An 18,819-nucleotide genomic window follows, 5' to 3' on the forward strand; every position below is an offset into this window, starting at 1 on the left:
CCTCGCAGAGAACCTCCTGTCTGCACTGCCTCAGAGCTGGAATTATAGACGTGCAATGCTATGCCTAGCTTTTAAAAACTGTGGCTTCTGAAGCATCCAGCCCAGGTCCTTGCAGGGTAAGCATTTTACTGAATGAACACCCAGTCCTGTCCCCAGCTATGTTTTATATACAGTTTACAACCAAGGGATTCTCAACACATTCACCAAGTTGTATAAGAGTCCCCACTGCCAATACCAGAGCACTCTATAACACTCAAACAAAACCCCTTTTTCATTAGCAGCTACCCTCCTTCTCAAGGCCTTGGCAACACACCTTCTGTCTCTCTAGGTTTCTACTCTCCATCTCCAATTTATTTTCTGCCTCCATACATTTGCTTCTTCTGGATGTTCCGTAAAAATGAAATCACAATATATGGACTTTTGTTTTCTGACTTTAACTTAACATCGTGAGAGTCCATTGTGCTGTAGCTAACATCAGCACTTCACTCCTTTGCGTGTCTCAGGATTATTCTGCTGTATTGAGAAAATCACAAGGTTTATGCTTATGTCAGTTGATGGACCTGTTAGTCACTTCTATTTTTAGGATATTCTGGACAATTGCAGTATAAGCATTCACATCCAGTGTTTTGGGACATAGGCTCTTAGGTTTTACAGGTGATGTTTAAGGGTGGCATTGACAGTCATAAGTCATAGGCTCTTCAACTCTTGTCTAGTTCTTTTCCGAGGAAACTGCAGCATCTTGCTGTGAACGGTTCCCAATTCTCTATATCCTCTCCGACATTTGCTGCTGTCCTTGCTATTGGTTGTACCCGTTCCAGTGGGTGATGTCATTTTAACTCGGTTTCCATAGAGACAAAGGATGAGCATTTTCTGCACATGCTCATTGACCATTTATATATCTTCTCTGGAGAAATGTTTGTTCAAACTCTTGCTCAGTTAAAAATTTAGCTTAGCCGGGTGGTGGTGGCGCATGCCTTTAATTCCAGCACTCGGGGGACAGAGACAGGCAGATTTCTGTAAGTTCGAGGCCAGTTTGGTCTATAAAGTGAGCCTCCAGGACAGGTCCCCAAGCTACAGAGAAACCCAGTCTCAAAAAACAACAACAACAACAAAAAGTTTATTTTGATTTTCATGACTTCTTTAAATATTCTGAATACAACAGCCTTAGCAGATATATAATTTATAAAATTCTCTAATTTGTGAATTGCTTTTTACTCAAATGAAATTCTAAGCCATAAGATAATTGTTCCTCAAAAAGGGAGCAATTTCATTCAAATGGAAAGACAGGAAAGTCTTTATGCCAGAGATGACTTAAGTTAGGTATTGAAAAAAATAACATAAATAGGGTAACACTAAAAACCACTAAGACAAAAGCAGGCATTGCAATATGTATTGACTGATTAAGGAGGACTGTGGCTCAGCTAGCTGCCTTGTTTATATCTGTAGCTCTATAACCTGCCTTCAGCTGGAATCACCAACCAGAGCTGAAACATGTACTCCTCAGACCCTATATCCTAGCAATGCAAAATCAAAATCCTATAACTGCTTCAATGACTTCTTGACCTGGTAACCTCAGGCTGATGTCAATCAGAGCATGGGCTTCAAGAATGTCTGTTGCCTTGTACAAGACTTGCTGCTTCCTCAAGAGCTCCTCACTGAATTTCTTATGGACTTTACCTACTAGTTATATCAGCTAACTAGGTCTGTCTTCTTCTTTGCATTTTAAAAGGCATCTCTGTGCCATGAATTTGTTTGTGACGTCAGCATAACTTATTCCTCCTGTTCCTCATTTATTATTGTTTAAAGACAAGGTCACATAGCACAACTCTTCTGAAACTCCTGGTGCTCCTGTCTCCATGTTATGCCACCACTAGAGGCAAATGAGAGAGCAGTACCCTTTCTTACAATGTCTTTCTGCCCTCCAGAAGTATGACTTGACAGTTATTGACATATACAGTCGTAGTTACATAAGTATAAATAATAGAAATCACATCTTCCTGAATTTGTTGGAAGTTATTCTCAGAGACGTCAAGTACAAGTAATGAGGAAATTTTATAAAAAAACTGGCTTTCCTTTGTAAAATTTGGAACATGTATAGAACATCATAAAACTGACTTACTGATGTGTACATACAGGATCACAGAACCAGAACGAACTGTAATCCTTAGTGATTTTGAGCCTGGGATTCCTAATGATCCGATGTGGATGAGAATGAAGTAAGATAGCTAATCAATGCCAAGTACAGCAAACAAGCTTCTGACATTTAAAAGGGACAATGGCAGCAATGTGGAAGGTCAAAATGAGAGCATCGCACTTTGTGTCTGAAAGTTCACCAATGGGATGGCGTGGCCTAAAGAAGCAGAGAGCATCTGGACTCATTGCAGGACAGTGACGGTGGGATCTGCCTCGTGCTTAGACTGACAGCGGGGAGGTGGGACGTGACATCTACGTGCAAGTTATCCGTCAGGGGAGGAGAGGATGTCCTGAAAGCTTCCCTTTTCTGTTAACCTGAGGTTACGAGGAAGAGAGATTGTAATCCTTGCAGTCTGTTCTATTTTCTTCACAAATCTCTTGGGGTTAGGTAGACAAAGGAAATCAATATAAACAATGGGGGATTCTGATACATTTCGGAAATGGAAAACAATGTTCAGCAGTAAGAGTTGGACAGATCCAAACCGATATGAAGTAGTGGAAAATTCCACTACCTTCTGACTATTTATCTGCTTTCAGGATAACAATGAGTAGCAACTGGTAACACTGAAGTGATCTAATCAAGTATACCTATTTTTTACTCTATGGACCTAAGCTGCTTCCAAATCCAGGAGAGGCTGCCTTGCATAGGTGTTCTGGTTACAGCCAGGATCTCATGGCATAGAGACATTTCTGGACTAAAATTACTCAGAGCTACTTTAGCAGTTCTGAGACCTTAGGCTTCATTATTAGGTTGCTCTATATGAAGTTTGTAGAAATGAATAGGAATTAAGATAGAAACTCGGGACTATTGTGATCCAGAACAGAATTATATCTTCAAATAATTTCATAGGGATGGATTCTGTGATGTCCAGAGGGTTGAGTTTGGGCTCTCGGTTGTGCAAGTTAGAAAGAACTCTTTGCATAAACATTTGCAGAACTCCATTTGCATGTTGGCTTGTATGCATGTGGATGGAAGGATAGCTGCACAGGCAGACGATAGATTTTTTTTACGAGATGCCATGGTTAGAGTTGAATCGTGACCGTCCTGCCTCAGTCTTCTGAGTGCTAGGGATTACAGATAGGAACCACCGTGTCCATCCTCCCAGCTATGATTTTTGAGGTGAGGTTTTGTTACCTAGCAATGGAGTCCTGATACCTGCGGCTCAGACATGAAGAGCTGTGTCTCTTTCCTCTGATCTATCCTCCATATGGTTTATTTAGTTAGAATATGGCTTATTCTAACTAAATAAGTATTAGAAAGATATTTAGTAAGAGAATTTATCTTGGAAAAATGTACAGTGAAATCCATTTATTTTATAGACCAGGTCCCTGGGGAGCAGGTGAGGGAGCCAGAGCAGTCACAGAATAATTATAATCTCCTGAAAAAAATTGCTGCTTTTACCATTATTGAAAAATGGTCACCTGCAGATTTTTTCTTTCTAAAGAACAGGTGCAAACAGCTGCAAATAATCTAAAGTGTGCTAGTGCTTGTGCCTGCAATTGCACATGGCGGCCAAGTGTCACCCGCAGCTGTGTGCCTCAGCAGAGGTCCACTGAATGTTGTTCAGACAGGGCCTCTCATTGGCTGACTGTGATCTCACCAGTTCGACTGAGCTCGCTGGTTACATGTGAGCCCCCGGGACCTGTTCATCTCTCTCTGCCTTCCCAGTCCTAGAACTGCAACCCTAACATTTGATTAGTGAAAAAAATATTAATTTAAAATCTGACATAGATTTTTAAGCTACCAAAAATGAAAGACTTATACCTGCTTAAAATGACATGGTTCAGAAACTGCAACTGACAGCCATATGTCATCTTTGCATATTTATGTATTCAAAAGCCTGTATTATTGAAGCCTGTGTATCCCATTACATAGGTGCAAAACAATCCAAACTAAAAACAATATAAAGGTAGATATTAAAACATTGCCATCCAAGCTGGGTGTTGTGTTGCACACCTTTGATCCCAGGACTCAGGAGGCAGAGGCAGGGAGATCTAATGAGTCCAAGGCTAGTCTGGACTATTTAGTAAGTTCCAGACCAGCCAGGACCACGTACATAGTGGGACACACTCAAAAAACAACACAAAACTCCCCTTGCCGTCCACTGCTGACAGCTGTTCTCTTTGGTAATTTAAGAAAATGCACCAACCCGGGCTCAGGCCAGGTTGTTCATAAGCCGGTCCTGCTGGTTTCTCCAGTGGTTTCTTTCCTTCTCTACAGTCTTCCAAAAGCGAGGTTAGAACATATTTTGCTTGCTTCTGTTGGACGTGGAACATCTTTTCTTGTTATGGCTGGCTAACAAAGATGGAAAGACAATCTACTTAATGAACAGAACCACTGAATGCCTGGCCACAAAACTAGATGTAACCGCTGCCTTCTCTCTGCTGTGCATCTTCCTCAGGATGAGTTCATCCCCACAACGCTCATCCAGAGAATCAGCACAAGTTCTCGACACTGTTTAGAATGCCTGGTTAGGTCAAGATCAGGGCGCTAAGCCCAGGGGTGCTGTGAAAGGCTGGTACATAAAGATAGGCTCCTCAGGTTTTAAAAGGTTATGGTCAATATTGCATCCATGGGCACCCATCTTCCCTTAGGATTTCTGAATTGTGGTCCCCATGCTGTTGGGATGTTAGGATCACCTGAAGGGATGCCTTCTGGCATCGCTGGGATCCACAAGGCAGCAGGGCTGTTGGTTCCGTTACTCTGGGGTGGCTCTGATGATAATAGCTGAGCAACACAAAGGTGGAGATCTATTTTGTCAACAGGACACTGCATTGTACATTGAAGCCAGAAAAGAGAAACTCTTCCAGACCTGGAGTAGGACAGGAAATCAGACCAGACAATTCAGCCAGCGGAGGAGTTTTTCAAGTCCAAGAGTTGAGTTTCAGAAAGATGGGCATGTGCATGATGATGAAGAGGATTCTGATACACCCACAGCTGCCGCACTAAGGAAAAGCGCCTACAAACCAGCTTCCCCGGCGAACACTCTGGAGGGCTGCTCCTCCTTTCCTCTTTCCCTCCCTCTTTTCCTCCCTCCCTCTCTCCTTCCTTCTCTCTCTCTCTGTTCCTTCTGGTCTTTTCCGACTTCCCATTTTTCCCTCCCTTCCTTCCTAGAAGCTGAATACCTAGTGCAATGATTTTTGGGATGCCTTGATTTTAAGAATCAAACTCTTAATCATTAAGAGAGTTTTGTAAATATTAAAATAGAAAAGGAAATTTGTGAGGATTGGATAGACAACATAACAACTTCCAGGATTTTGTTATCAGCTTAGGGACTCAGGTTTGGAGCCCATGTGAGTCCATCAGTCCCAAATTGGTTCCATCTGAGTTTTAATGAAAAAAAAAATGGAGGATTTTAATAAGTATAACCCAAGTGTACTCAGCTTTTTATTCAAAACAACACTGAAAATGAAAATTCCCTTTAACTAATAGAATATTAGAGCCACCTTCTGTTTATGTTTGCCAGTGACAAAGGCCAGGGGTTCCTTCCCAGTATCTGTGCAGCAATCTAGATGTAGTGGTGGATAGAAGGGGACTGAATGCAAGTCTAACTTTGACTAACTCAGAAGATGACATTCTTGGGATAAAACTGTGTCTCGTGAACCAAGTGATTTCCTAGTCTATTTGCACTTTCCCCAAAGTGAATGCACAGCCCAGAGAGTTTTAGGGTTAAATGAATCATGCGAGTGTGACAAATGACATTCTGGTCTTCCCTCTGTACTGGTCTTTTATTCCAATAAAGCATTCGTTTTTGGGATGGTTTTAATGACTTGTATTTTTTTTCCCCACAGAAACATAGCAAACGCACAAGCTTAATACTTCAACAATACAAAGTGTATGAAGTAAGTCGTCTCCCCACACTGACACCTAGTCCCCTAGCTCGTTTCCTGACAGGACTGTGTCCAAAATGTTTTCTGACAGAGATCAACTCCATTCCTTTAGCCTGCAATTTAAGATCACCCAACTCTTTCCTCATTCAGACTTCTTTTATTTTCCCCCACAAAGCTTTCCCTCCTCTTTCCTTTTATATTCGAGGTTTAACTCCCCTGCTCCAGCTGTATCTGCTGTCCAGTCCCCAGTTCTGGTACTGTTCTTGGCTTCCTCAGTGGGCCTTTGCTCTGCTCCTCTCTCTGTCACTCTACAATCTCACCAAGACCCGTGTGGCTCCAAGGACCTTCTCGGATGTGTCCGCTGACTGAGTGCTCAGTGTCTCCTAGTCTGAGACGATCATACTTAGGCCACTAGTTTCCATCCTGTGTATTTGTCTTCATGACTAATCGAGCAGCCCCAAAAGGAAGGCCTCTAAAAGCTTTAATTCTGGACTCAGTTCAGCCTCAAGGAATTATGTGGCCCAAGGGAAGCCATAAAACTTCCCAGAACTTTTGCTTCTCATGTGGTACTCTGGTTTTGATATTTTTTTTTAAAAAAAGTTGATCATTTTAACAAAATAGAAGCTTTAATGTTCTTCTGCATGGTCAAAGGAGGAGACAGTCTCTCTCTCCTGTGTAGATAAAAACAGACAAGTAATAAATAACAAGTAAATAAATTGGGCTGCTATTGACCCCAAGAAATACAAATCTAATGAGATAAAATAAATAGCAAAGCTCTACAGAAAGTAAATCTGGAAACAAATATGAGATCAACTAAACTGCAACCATCTGAAATAAGATGTTAGCCAGGAAGACTCAACATCTTCACAGAGCTCAGAGGTAGAGTCTCATGTGCTCAAGGTACCACATGTGTGGCTGTGAACACATGCACACACACACACACACACACACACACACAGAGAGAGAGAGAGAGAGAAAGAGAGAGAGAGAGGATGAAGAAGAAGAAGAAGACAAAGAAGAAGAAGAAGAAGAAGACAAAGAAGAAGAAGAAGAAGAAGAAGAAGAAGAAGAAGAAGAAGAAGAAGAAGAAGAAGAAGAAGAAGAAGAAGAAGAAGAAGAAGACAAAGAAGAAGAAGAAGAAGAAATGATCACCAAAGTTGGTTTTATTCTTGAAATCCAAGCGTGTACCACCATGACCATTTTTCCACATTGGTTCTAGGGATTGAATTCAAATTCTTATACTTTCACAACACTTTAACAAACCCAGTCTTAACTGTTTGTTTTAGAAGAGTAAACAAAAAAATCTTTTGAGAGTCTTTTTCAAGTTTATTTTGAAAAATTAAGCATGTCTCATAGATGAATCAAAATAAATTACCCCAAAGAACCAATGTTCTACGTATAGCGAGGAAAGGGACAAACTGGTAGATCACAACATGAATAAGATCTTGTAAAGGAAGAAGACCATTGTAACAACAGACTCAAATCTGAAATGATGGCATCACCTCACTAAAACAAGACAAAACCTGCATCAGGGTAAAAATATCATAAGTAATTAAAAATAGACAGTGTTGCAAAAATATTTTGTCACTACACATAAAGAGTTACATATGTTTTAAACTTTTTGAACAGTACTTTGACACAGAAGAAATACAGCTAAAGAGGCTGCTGAACATTCCTGCAGATATCTGGTCTACCTCTGGATATGGGTGTGGAAGGTACATTACTGTCATTCTAGGCTAAAAAGGAAAGGCATGAACAATAAGATTTAAAATTCAAAATATAGAAGGTTATTATTTAGAGATGCTCATTATTTAAAGAAGTAGAAGAAACAAATAATTAAAAGGACTTCCTGTGAAGGCAGGAATGAGGTCATAAGAGCTTAGCCCAGTAAGGGGCTGTGGGGCCAGGAGGGAGTGGGAGAGAGGAGAGAGGAGGAGAAAGAAGAAGGATGGGTGGAAACAATCAAAGCATGGTATATGCAGGCATAGAAATAACCATGGTAAATATGATTAATTTATACATGTAATATGTGTTAAGAGTCATAGAACCAAAATGAGGTTAGCAAATGCTTGACTTTTCTACTAAATCTTTTAATTTCTGACTATATAGCTCAGGTAACAGATGGGTCAAAATTGAGAAGTTTTTTTCCAGTTTGGCACTCCGAGGCTGAATGTTGGTTCTGATTGAGCCTTGGTAATGAACTGCTGGCATCACATCTGCAAGCTAATTCCTGAGTGTGGCTGCAAAGTGCTTTGTGTCTGTGAGGGCTACTATACATGCTATCATCCAAGAATTGAGATGACAGTTAACTAAGTTACCACTAAAGGCTTTTGTTCTCTTGTCCATTCATCACTATCTTTCTGTCGGCAGACATTTCCCTGCCCTGACTGCCTGCTCCCAAATAAACACACGGACCCTTATATTAATTCTAATGCTTGGTCAATAGCTCAGGCTTATTACTAACTAGCTCTTATAACTTAACCCATTTCTTTTCACCTATGTGCTGCCCCAAGGCTTGTAGCTTTTACCTCTATTTCCTTTAGTGTGCCTGACTAGTTCTATGTTTAACTGATGACTCCTCTGATTCTACCTTTTCTTGTCCCATCATTCTCAGTTTGACTTTTCCACCTAGCTTTATCCTGTTCAACTATTGACCAGCCAGCTTGTTTATTAAACCAATTGCAGCACATATTCACATAACATACAGAAGGATTATCCATAGAATCTTTCTCTCCAGTTTCTTGTTTGGTTGTCTTGTTTATAACCCCAAGTTAAAACTTAAAGCCCATTGGTTGACATTTGTTTTGACTTGGTTTCTCTTGCTTTGATAAACACCAGGACCAAAAGCATCTCAAGGAAGAAAGGGTTTACTTCATCTTACAGGTTATAGTTCATCATTGGGGAAAACCAAGGCAGAAGCTCAAGGAAGGAATCTGAGGCTGAAACCCTAGAAACACTCCTTACTGGCTTTCTCCCAGGCTCACATTCAGCTACGTTTCTTAAACAGACCACTCTCACTTTTCTTTCTTTCTCTCTTTTTTTCTTTCCTTTTCTTTTCTTTTCTTTTCTTTCTTTTTTTTTTTTTTTTTTTGTTGAGACAGTTTCTCTGTAGCTTTGGAGCCTGTCCTGGAACTAGCTCTTGTAGACCAGGCTGGCCTCGAACTCAGAGATCAGCCTGCCTCTGTCTCCTGAGTGCTGGGATTAAAGGTGTGCACCACCACCACCTAGTCCACTCCCACCTTTCTAGGAATGACAATGCCCACGGTGGGATGGCCTCCTGCATCAATAAACAAGACAACACCCCACAGTTGTGCCAACAGGACAGTATGTTGGAAGCAATTCTATAAGAAGGTACACTCTTCTAAGTGTGTCAAGTTGCAAACAAAATCAGTCTTTTTATTGTTGTTGTTGTTGTTAGAAATTGAGATTCTCCTAGATAAAGATTGGAGTCATCAATGTGAATCAAACTTTTGGAATCTCTTTTCCTAGTTTGGGCTGGATTATGTGGCGAATTCCAGGCTGGGGGCCAGGAAATGTCACCAGAACATCAGAGTTATTTAGAAGGATCTTCTCTCATGCCAGGCCCAATTGTCTTCAGATGGTGAACACTCAGGGATGATGGAGTAAAGCCATGACCTCTGAGACCTCTCTTCTTACACAGCCAGATGACTCCACTGTTTGTTGGGACACAAATTTTCAAGATATTCAAGAAAATAGCAGCTTTCAAACTTTTAATTCCAGGACTTCTTCACATACCTTGAGAGTTTTAGGGGCAGTAATACACAGATAAAGAACTTAAAAAGGTGCCAGGAAGAAAAAAGTCACAAATAGTACACAAACAATAAAAAACAATAACAATCTTACAGTTTTGAAATAAGAAGGCAGTTTATTATGCGTTAAAATTAAAGAACTATGGAAGTGATCTCCTTTATTCAGAGATTGACACAGTCCAGTGGGATTGCTGGCCATCTTGAGTTGTTGACTGCATCGTATTAAATGTTTTATGGGACTTGGTAGTGCTTCAGCACTCGGGGGGTGAGGGCTGGAAGTCACCCTCTGCCGCTATAAGGCAAGTTCATGTCAGTCTGTGCTACATGAATTGTCCACATCAGCTGTCAGCAAGAGTGGTACCTCGTACTCACCTGTGACATAGACAACGCTTTCGTCAACATCCAAAGCTCCTTCCGTAAGTGACTTTACAATCAAAGGCTGTTGATGTCCCTGGGACTGTAATGGATTGAGCAGTTATCACCACGGATGAGGAGTAAAGAAAGCCATTTTGGATTCTCCTCATATTTATTATCTAGTAAATGTTATTTATTTTCTAGTTTGCATAATCTTTATGATATCATATGTTACCACTATTAAAATAAGGATTGCAAAGCTTACTTAGTGGGTACATCTGCTTTTAGGTCTTTGTTGCTCTGCTGTTCAGCATCTAAGTATCCTTCCTTTTCTTTGTTTCTTTGCTATTCAACATTTAAAAAATCCTTCCTCTCTTCTGGTAATCCCCTAGCGTGTGGGCATTGTTCCCACTGTGGAGCGAAAAGGCCAAATAGTACTTCTTCCTGCCTCACTGCAGCTAGAATAGCAGTTACCAAAATCACAGCAGGTCACAAGGTCTCGTGGAATGCTTTTTAAAAGTTCAACCTTTGGGTCCCATATCCAGAATTTGATAATTTCTAATGAGTTTCCAGTTACGTGTTGATAGTTGGAGACCATATGTAGGAACCACAGAGCTGGTATTTAGACACATGTCTGAGGACAGTCAGAGATACAGCAGTCAAACAGAGAACAGTGGAAAATTATCTGTGCACTGTTCAATGCCAGGTTCCAGCTATGACAACACGAAGTTCAAGGAAAGGCCAGACTCTGAAGCAGGTGGCAAGCCCATTGCTTTGGAAGATCTCACCTCTCTCGTTCCTGTTTTTTTCTGTTTCTCTTTTTCTTTTCCTGTCAATTCTGTAAGATCTCCAAGTGCTTTTGCAAAATTATCTTTCTAAATAACCAAGTCCATTTCTGTTGCATGCAGCTAGGAACCCTGACTGAAAGAATTATGGTGTCAAGGTTTAGGGAGTCTATGTAAAAGACAGGTCAGAAAGGACATGAGATCCAGAGGCTGTGGATGACTTTCAGGAAACAGCGTTTTCCAGAGACAATAGGTCACCTTTGAAATCACAAGGATAGCGACAGCATTCATAGGACCCGCACAAGCTCAAGTCAGACAAAACCCCAGCATGGAGGTGGGAGGGGGGACATAAAGTCCCACCCCAACCAAGAAGCCATTCCAAATTAATAGCTTTTGGATAGAAGAAATAAGCTTTTTTCAAGCGAGTAACACTGAGCATATAAATCACACTGCAGGGCAGACTTCATGCTCAGAGTAGTTGGCCAATACAAAACAGACTCCATGTTTTTGTTTTTGTTGTTTAAGAGACAGTAAAAAAACATGAAGTTGGGTGAGTAGGGATTTGGGAGAGGATCTGGGAGGATTGGGGAAGGAGAAACAGTATGTCAAAATTTATTGTATAAATTTCCCAAAGAATAAATAAAAAGAAAAACTAAAAGAATTTATCCATGAGCAAGTTAGGACTTGAACTGTTATCAGTCAGTGGTCTCAAAAACTCAGCTATGAGAACATAATTGCAGTGACTGAGGAGTACTCATAGAGAAGAAAAGAAAACTGCCCAACTTGGTGGTCGTGGTGATGAACCAGGCTGCTCTATTTTAGGCCTAAAAGCCATCTTATAGTAAAGACCAACTAGGTTCATTACTATTTATGACCAAACCTCTGTTTCTTAAAGATTAGGCTGTGCCCCACCTGTAACCTTAACTACAAATGGTTCTGTACGGCCTGTTCCAGGAAATTGGAACCTTGCCTTTGTTTCAAAAAGTTATGACCGTCTTGCAACCGTATCTTTGTTTCAAAAGATTCTTATAACCGCCTGGTATGAGTACCTTGTTATGACTGCCTTGCTATGCTCTGCTTCTATAATCCCACCCACTTTTCTGCCAAATCCCTTACTGGAAACCCCTTATCCTTAAGCTATAAAAGCCCCATGTCTAATGCTGTCCTCTTGAATCTAATGCTGTCTTCTTGAACCCTACTTTTGGGGAAGTAGCCCACGTACATAATAAAAAGCTTGTTTTAATAAATTGCTTGCTTTAATTAGTTTGGCCATGATGGTTTGGGTAGGTGGCCTTTCTTCTTAGGATGTTAGGGATGTCATTTTGGAGGGTGCTAAATGTAGCAACTAGCAGGCGCAAACCGAGGTCTGGATGAGCCTGCTGATGTGCTTGTGTCAGGAAGGGAATTCAGATGTTAGTCTTCAGTTCCGGATCTCCTAGACATTCCTGACTTTATGTGTCACCCGGAAGATTGTAAAGCAATGCTCCATAATCTACAGTTTTGTCACTGAGTACTGCTGTTTGAATTCAGAGCCTCACACTTGCTGAGCAGGTGGCCTGCTACTGGGTCACCCTCCCAGCCGAAAATGTTAAAATCAATCTTGGTCACATATATAGAAATGTACATAAATCTTAAATATGGAAAGACTTTCTAGAACACTCTCTTTAAATATATTTCAATCTTTTTTTTTTATTCATGTGTATGTCTGTGTGAGTGTATGCCACAGGTAGTAACAATATGTCAGAATTCCTCCATCTGGAGTTACAGAGGTTTGGGAGCCTCCTGACCCTGACTAGGGTACTGGGTTCCAAATTCAGGTCCTCTGGAAAAGCAATAAGTGTCCTTAACAGCGGAACCCTCTCTCCATTCTCAGAAGTGCTCAACAGCTCTAGGGGGATAGGTTCACAAGGTGGAAGACCAAAGCAGGCAAACCAGCTAGAGTGCTGCAGCCTCACTGGAGGAAGAGGTAGTATAGTGCTCCCTTGCAGGCACAGAAGTCCTCCCTAACCTCCAGAGTTGGCATTTTCTTTGGGTTACTAACCAAATAAAAACACGGAGACTGATTATTAATTACAAATGACCAGCTTTAGCTTAGGCTTGCCTGACGAGCTGTTTTTAACTAAATTTAACCTGTATCTATTCATCTACGAAGGACTTTTTACCTTTTGGTCATTCTGTATGTTCTACATTCCTGCTTCCTCTGTGCCTGTCTGTCTGGCCCCTGGCATCTCTCTGATGCCTCTTTTTCTTTCTTCTTTGAGCCTCAGTTCCTCCTCCTATTTACTTCCCCTGCCCAGAAGTCCTACCTAAACTTCCTCCCTAACTATTCACTGTTCAGCTTTTTATTAGACCAATCAGGTGCCTTAGGCAGGTAAGGTAAAAAAGCAACACATCTTTACATAGTTAAACAGATGCATAGTTAAACAAAATTCTTTAACAAACTGTTAGGAATTTTTTCTAGTGTGAGCTTTCTGCTGATGCAAATCCCAATCAAGCCAAATCAAAACAAGCCAAAATTAAAAAATATCCACTTTTAATGAGATTCCTGATGGCCCTGAGGGGGAACTGGGAGGCTGCTAACAGGACCACCAAGAGGAAGGAAAAGAGACCACTGTTTCTCCTTTGGGAGCTCACATAAATACACTGTGGGAGTGGTCAGGACCTTGCATGCTGGGATTTGGAGCCCAGACCAAAGCAACTCCCAGGTCAGGGAGGCTGGGACGATGCTAGGGTCTGGGGAATACATCCACAGCTTAACATTCCAGACCCTTTGGATATAGGGGTGACAGGAAATTGAAGTGATAATTATGACAAACATTTAGGCTTCCTTAGGAAAAAGGGGTGTTGACTCAAGTCTGGGCTACTTCCTCCAGGTATAGGGTGACGTGGAAAAGGGGAGAGTTAGGTGTTGGTGGATCCACGCTCAGTGAGAGGTGTGGCTGGAAAGGCATCCCATGTACTGTCATGCCAGAGATGTCAGGCATCTGTTCCTTGGGAGGGATGAGAAGGCAGGAGTCTAGGAAGGAAATATTGTTATTACCAAAGATGAGTGTGCCAGGATGATTGTAGGACCTTCACTGTGGCATCCTGGAAAACCGGAGGGTGGAAGGTCCTGTCTGCTGGACAGACCAAGTGTCCTGAGTAGGTGCCTGTTTGTGCCTGGCAAGATGATACCAGCATGGGTGTCCCAAGAGCTTGGCAGCCGATGGGGTGGTGAGGATCACCGTGTGAGGTCCTGTTCATCGAGGTTCGAGAGACCTAGGAGTTGGCTGTTTGAGGAATACTCTGTCCCCTGGGGAGAGTGGGACAGGTTTAGGGGCATTAGGGTCCACTGATGTGGTGGCAGGGAGACAACTGTCAGCATGTGAACGGAGAAGGGACCTTAAAAGGGAGAACAGCTCAAAAGGGCTCAGGCCAATAGGGGAACTTGGGGTGGCCCTGAGGCAAGTATGTGCAAGGGAGAGAAGAGAGAGCCAAGATAACCAGAGTTCAATGGAGAGCTTGGTTAGCTGTTGTTTGATGAGTCCATTGGCCCTCTCCACCTTTCCCGAGGATTGTGGGTGGTAGGGGGTGTGAAATTTCCAGGAGATGTTGAGAGCATCTGACACAAGCTCCATGACCCTGGAAGTGAAGGCTGGCCCATTGTCTATCTGGATGGTTCGTGGGACACCAAACCGAGGAATGATGTGGTCCGGGTGTACCTGAGCCACCACATCTGCTGTTTCCCTGGAGACCAGAAACGCTTCTATCCATCCTGTAAAAGTGTCCACAAATGTTAAGAGATAACAGAGTTTTTTATGAGTAGGCATATGGGTGAAATTAACTTGCCAATTCTTCACCTGGTTGGTGTCCACGAAGCTGGTGTAAAAATTAACATATGTGGAAAGCCCCTTGTGGGTTGGCCTGGGCATACGTCAGGCAGGAAGAGTGAACCTGTGAAAAACGATCTCAGAGATGGGTGGGGTCAAAAACCTTGGGGCTTATGTGTAAGGTCTGGTGGAGGTCTGAAATGATTGACATTGTCTGGTCTTGAGGAAGGATGAGACGGTTGTTTAAACAGAACCAACCATCCTTTGTTTTTGTGGTCCCCCTTTTTTAAACTTGTCCCTCTCTTTAGATTGGTAAGGGGGCTGATAGGAGGGAGTTAAGAACAAAATATGTTCTGTGGAGTCTGAGGAGCTGGAGGCCAGCCCCCAGGCCACTGAGTCAGCCTTGGCATTGCCTAAGTCACTGGGTCCTTGGACGATTGGTGTCTTCGACAGTGAATAATGGCTACTTCTTCAGGGAGCTGAAGGGCCTCCAAAAGATGGGCTATAAGGGGCCCATTAACTATGGGAGTGCCCTTGGTAGTTAGGAAGCCATTTTCTTCCAGAGTGCAGAATGAGTGTGGGCTATCAAGAAGGCATATTTAGAGTCAGCATAGATATTAGCCCATCAGCCCTTGGCTATTTTTAGTGCCCTAGTCAAGGCAACTAATTCAGCCTTTTGCGAGGAGGTTCCCATTGGCAGGCGGGTCGCTTCAACTGTGTCAGTGGAAGTGACTACTGCATACACTGCCTGTCAGTTTCCTGATTTATCTACAGGAATAAGGGAACTTCCATTAACAAACAGGGTGAGTTGGGGATCTGTAAGTGGCTGGTCTAGAAGACCGGGCCGGGGTGAGGCTAAAGCCTCTACAGCCTCTGGACAAGAGTGAGAGGAGGTACCAGAGCGGGAGGGAACAGGGAGGAGAGTTGTAGGGTTTAGGGCAGGACTGGAAGCAAAAGTAATTTGGGGGTTTTCTAGAAACAGTAAGTGAAAAGTCTGGACTTGTGAAGGCCTGAGGAGGGGGAGAGAGGAATGTCTCAGAAGGTCTGAGAGGCAATATATACCATGAAATATACCATGATTGGCCTGGACAAGGTGATCTTGAAAGCCTCCTGAGTGAGTTCAGCTGCTGTTGCCAGGGCTCTCAGGCATGGTTGTCATCCACAGACGGTGAGGTCCAGCTGTTTGGATAAAAAGTCGACAGCCTGATTTAAAGGCCCAGCCTGTTGGATTAGAACTCCTGTGGCCACTCTTGACCTCTCATCTGTACAGAGATGGTAAGGCTTTGTGGGGTCTGGAAGAGCAAGGTCAGGGGGTGTTAGAAGGGCACCCCACAGTAGAGAGAAGTGGATGATGGCCGGGTGGGTGAGAGGCCCCATGGGGGTCTCTTTGGCTGCCTGGTACAGAGGCGTGGCTGTAATGGAAAAGTTAGGGATCCAATGGCAAAAGAACCTTAACAAACCCCAAAATGAGAAGATCTGAGCCCATATGGTTGGAGGCTGTAAATCTCGCAGTGCCTGGACCCTGTCAGAGGTGAGGGTATTAGACTCCGGGCTAAGTTGAATTCCCAAATATACCACTGTAGGAGAGCATAGCTGAGTCTTATTTGGTGAAACTCGATATCCCAGGGATCCGAGGAAGGTCAGGAGCACAGAGGTGGCCTGTTGGGTCAGAGACAATGTAGGACTGCAGAGGAGTAGGTCATCCATGTACTGGAGGAATGTTCTGGAACCTGTGTCAAAGTTTGAGAGATCTCAAGCCCAAGCTTGGCCAAAGAAACGGGGGCTGTCTCGTAAAACCTTGAGGGAGAACAGTCTATGTAAGCTGTCTGGAGAACCGGAAGTAAGGGTCCTCTCAGGTGAAGGCAAAGAGGAAGTATGAGTCAGGGTGTAAAGGGACAATGAAAAAGTAATCTTTTAGGTCTAGAACTGTAAATTAGGAGGTGGTAGGAGGGACGTTAGACAGAAGATTGTAAGGGTTGTTAGCCACTGGGTGAACTTGAATGACTGCCTCATTTATGAGATGGAGGTCTTGAACCAAGCAATGAGTGCCGGAGAACTTCCACATGGGAAGAATTGGAATGTTGCAAGGCGGGTCGATAGGAATCAAGACAGGAGGCAGGTGATGATAGGTTTAAGGCCTCGGTGGTGGGTTTCAGAAATAGGAAACTGGGGTCTGGAAGGGAAGGATGAAGGGTCTTTAAGGTGAATTAGCACTGGCTGGTGGTGAGTAACAGCCACAGGAGTGGAAGTGTCCCATACTTGGGAATCTACTGGGTAAGGGAGAGTAGGGACAGAACCGTCTGCAGTAGGAACCTGTGAGGCCACTAAAATGAGAACAAAGTGTGACTCAGGAGAGTGTGTGGGGGCTAAAGTGAGTGTGGCTTTGAAGCGGCTAAGGATATCTCGATCTAGTAAAGGTGCTGGGCAAGCAGGTATCACTAAGAAAGAATGAGAGAAAAATTGTCCTCCAAGAATGCAGGGCAGGGACAAAGTTTTAAGTGGGGAGGAACCAATCCCATCTACCCCCATAACTGAAATTGGTGAGGGGGACTTAAGACTCGAGTGAAAACTCAGCACAGAATAGATAGCTCCCGTGTCCAATAGAAAAGTAATGGACTTACCCGCTACCTGAAGCATTACCCTAGACTCAGACAGGGTCATGGGATACACCAAGTCTGGGCAGCGTCAATCCTCTGTAAGGCTGAGAAGTTCGAGGGCTGGCACAGTTTCCCTTGCCGATGTTGGTGAGGCTGGACAACCATGTCATGGCATAGAGGACAAGCCCACATGAAGGCATTGTGATTTCCAGTGTCCAAGTTGCTGGCAGATAGGGCATAACCTCAGAGCAGGCATAGTGCAATACCATGTCACGTGACCATTTCGGCCACACTTGAAACAGCTTGCCTGTGAGGTGGACTTAGGCTGGGCTCTATCAGGGTAGAGCCTTGTGGTTGGCTTCCCTTGATCCTCTTCTGGTGTCTTTAGGGCAACTGCTAAGGCCTGGGCCTGTTTTAGTCTTGTTTGTCGGGAAGATTCAGCTGTCTCTTCCCAGGCATTAAAAATTTTAAAGGCCATTTTCACAAATTCTCATATAGGGGTTTGGAAACCCTCCTCAGCCTTTCTTAACTGTTTCCTAATATCTGGTGCTGACTGAGAAATAAAATGGGTGGCCAAGACTGTGGCTCCTGCTGGCGAGGCTGGATCTAGCCTGGTATATTAGACCATGGTCTCTTGTAACAGGAGAAGAGGGCTTGTTGAGGTTTCTGTCCTGCCCAGTTCCCACAGTCGTTAGGTACCAAAGAATCACACAGAAGGTTTATATAAGTTATAAAACTGATTGGCCTATTAGCTCAGGCTTCTTATTAACTCTTATAACTCATATTAATCCATTATTCTTATCTATGTTAGTCACATGGCTCAGTACCTTTTTTAGTGGGGCAGGTCACATCCTGCTTTTTCGGTATCTGGACAGGACTGCAGAGGAATGGGCTTCCTCCTTCCCAGAATTTTCCTGTTTTCATTGTTCCGCCTCTACTTACTGTCTGGTTGTCCCAACTATACTTCCTGCCTGGCTACTGGTCAATCAGCGTTTATTTAAAACATAATTGACAGAATACAGAATTTTTCCACAGCAGTCTCTTGGAACTGATTTTTAAAAATGGCTGGATTTTCATCTGCTAGCTGTATAACCTCTTGGAGTTTGTCAAAATTAACCACTTTTTCCGAAACCATTCCCATACCCTGAAAGAGACAACAGACCATGATGTCCCACCTCTGTTGGCCGCTTTGGCCCGGTTGGTAATCCCAGTGTGGTTCTGTGGTCGGCACAGCCCCTTCTCCCACAGGGACTGTATTGTCTACCAGATGAGTCTGGTCTACATACTGCCTAGCTGCTACCTGAATTCTATTTCGCTCCACAGGAGGGAGAGTAGAAGCTTGGATGACATAATAGTCATGCCAGGTAAGATCGTAGGTCTGGGACAAATAATGAAACTCTTTGATATAAGCAGAAGGATTAGTAGAAATGGAACTCAGCCACTTTTCTATCTGAGAGAGATCTGGAAGAGAAAAGGGAAC

This window comes from Myodes glareolus, chromosome 16, assembly GCF_982192425.1.
Source record: "Myodes glareolus chromosome 16, mMyoGla1.1, whole genome shotgun sequence".
Classification (NCBI taxonomy): domain Eukaryota; kingdom Metazoa; phylum Chordata; class Mammalia; order Rodentia; family Cricetidae; genus Myodes; species Myodes glareolus.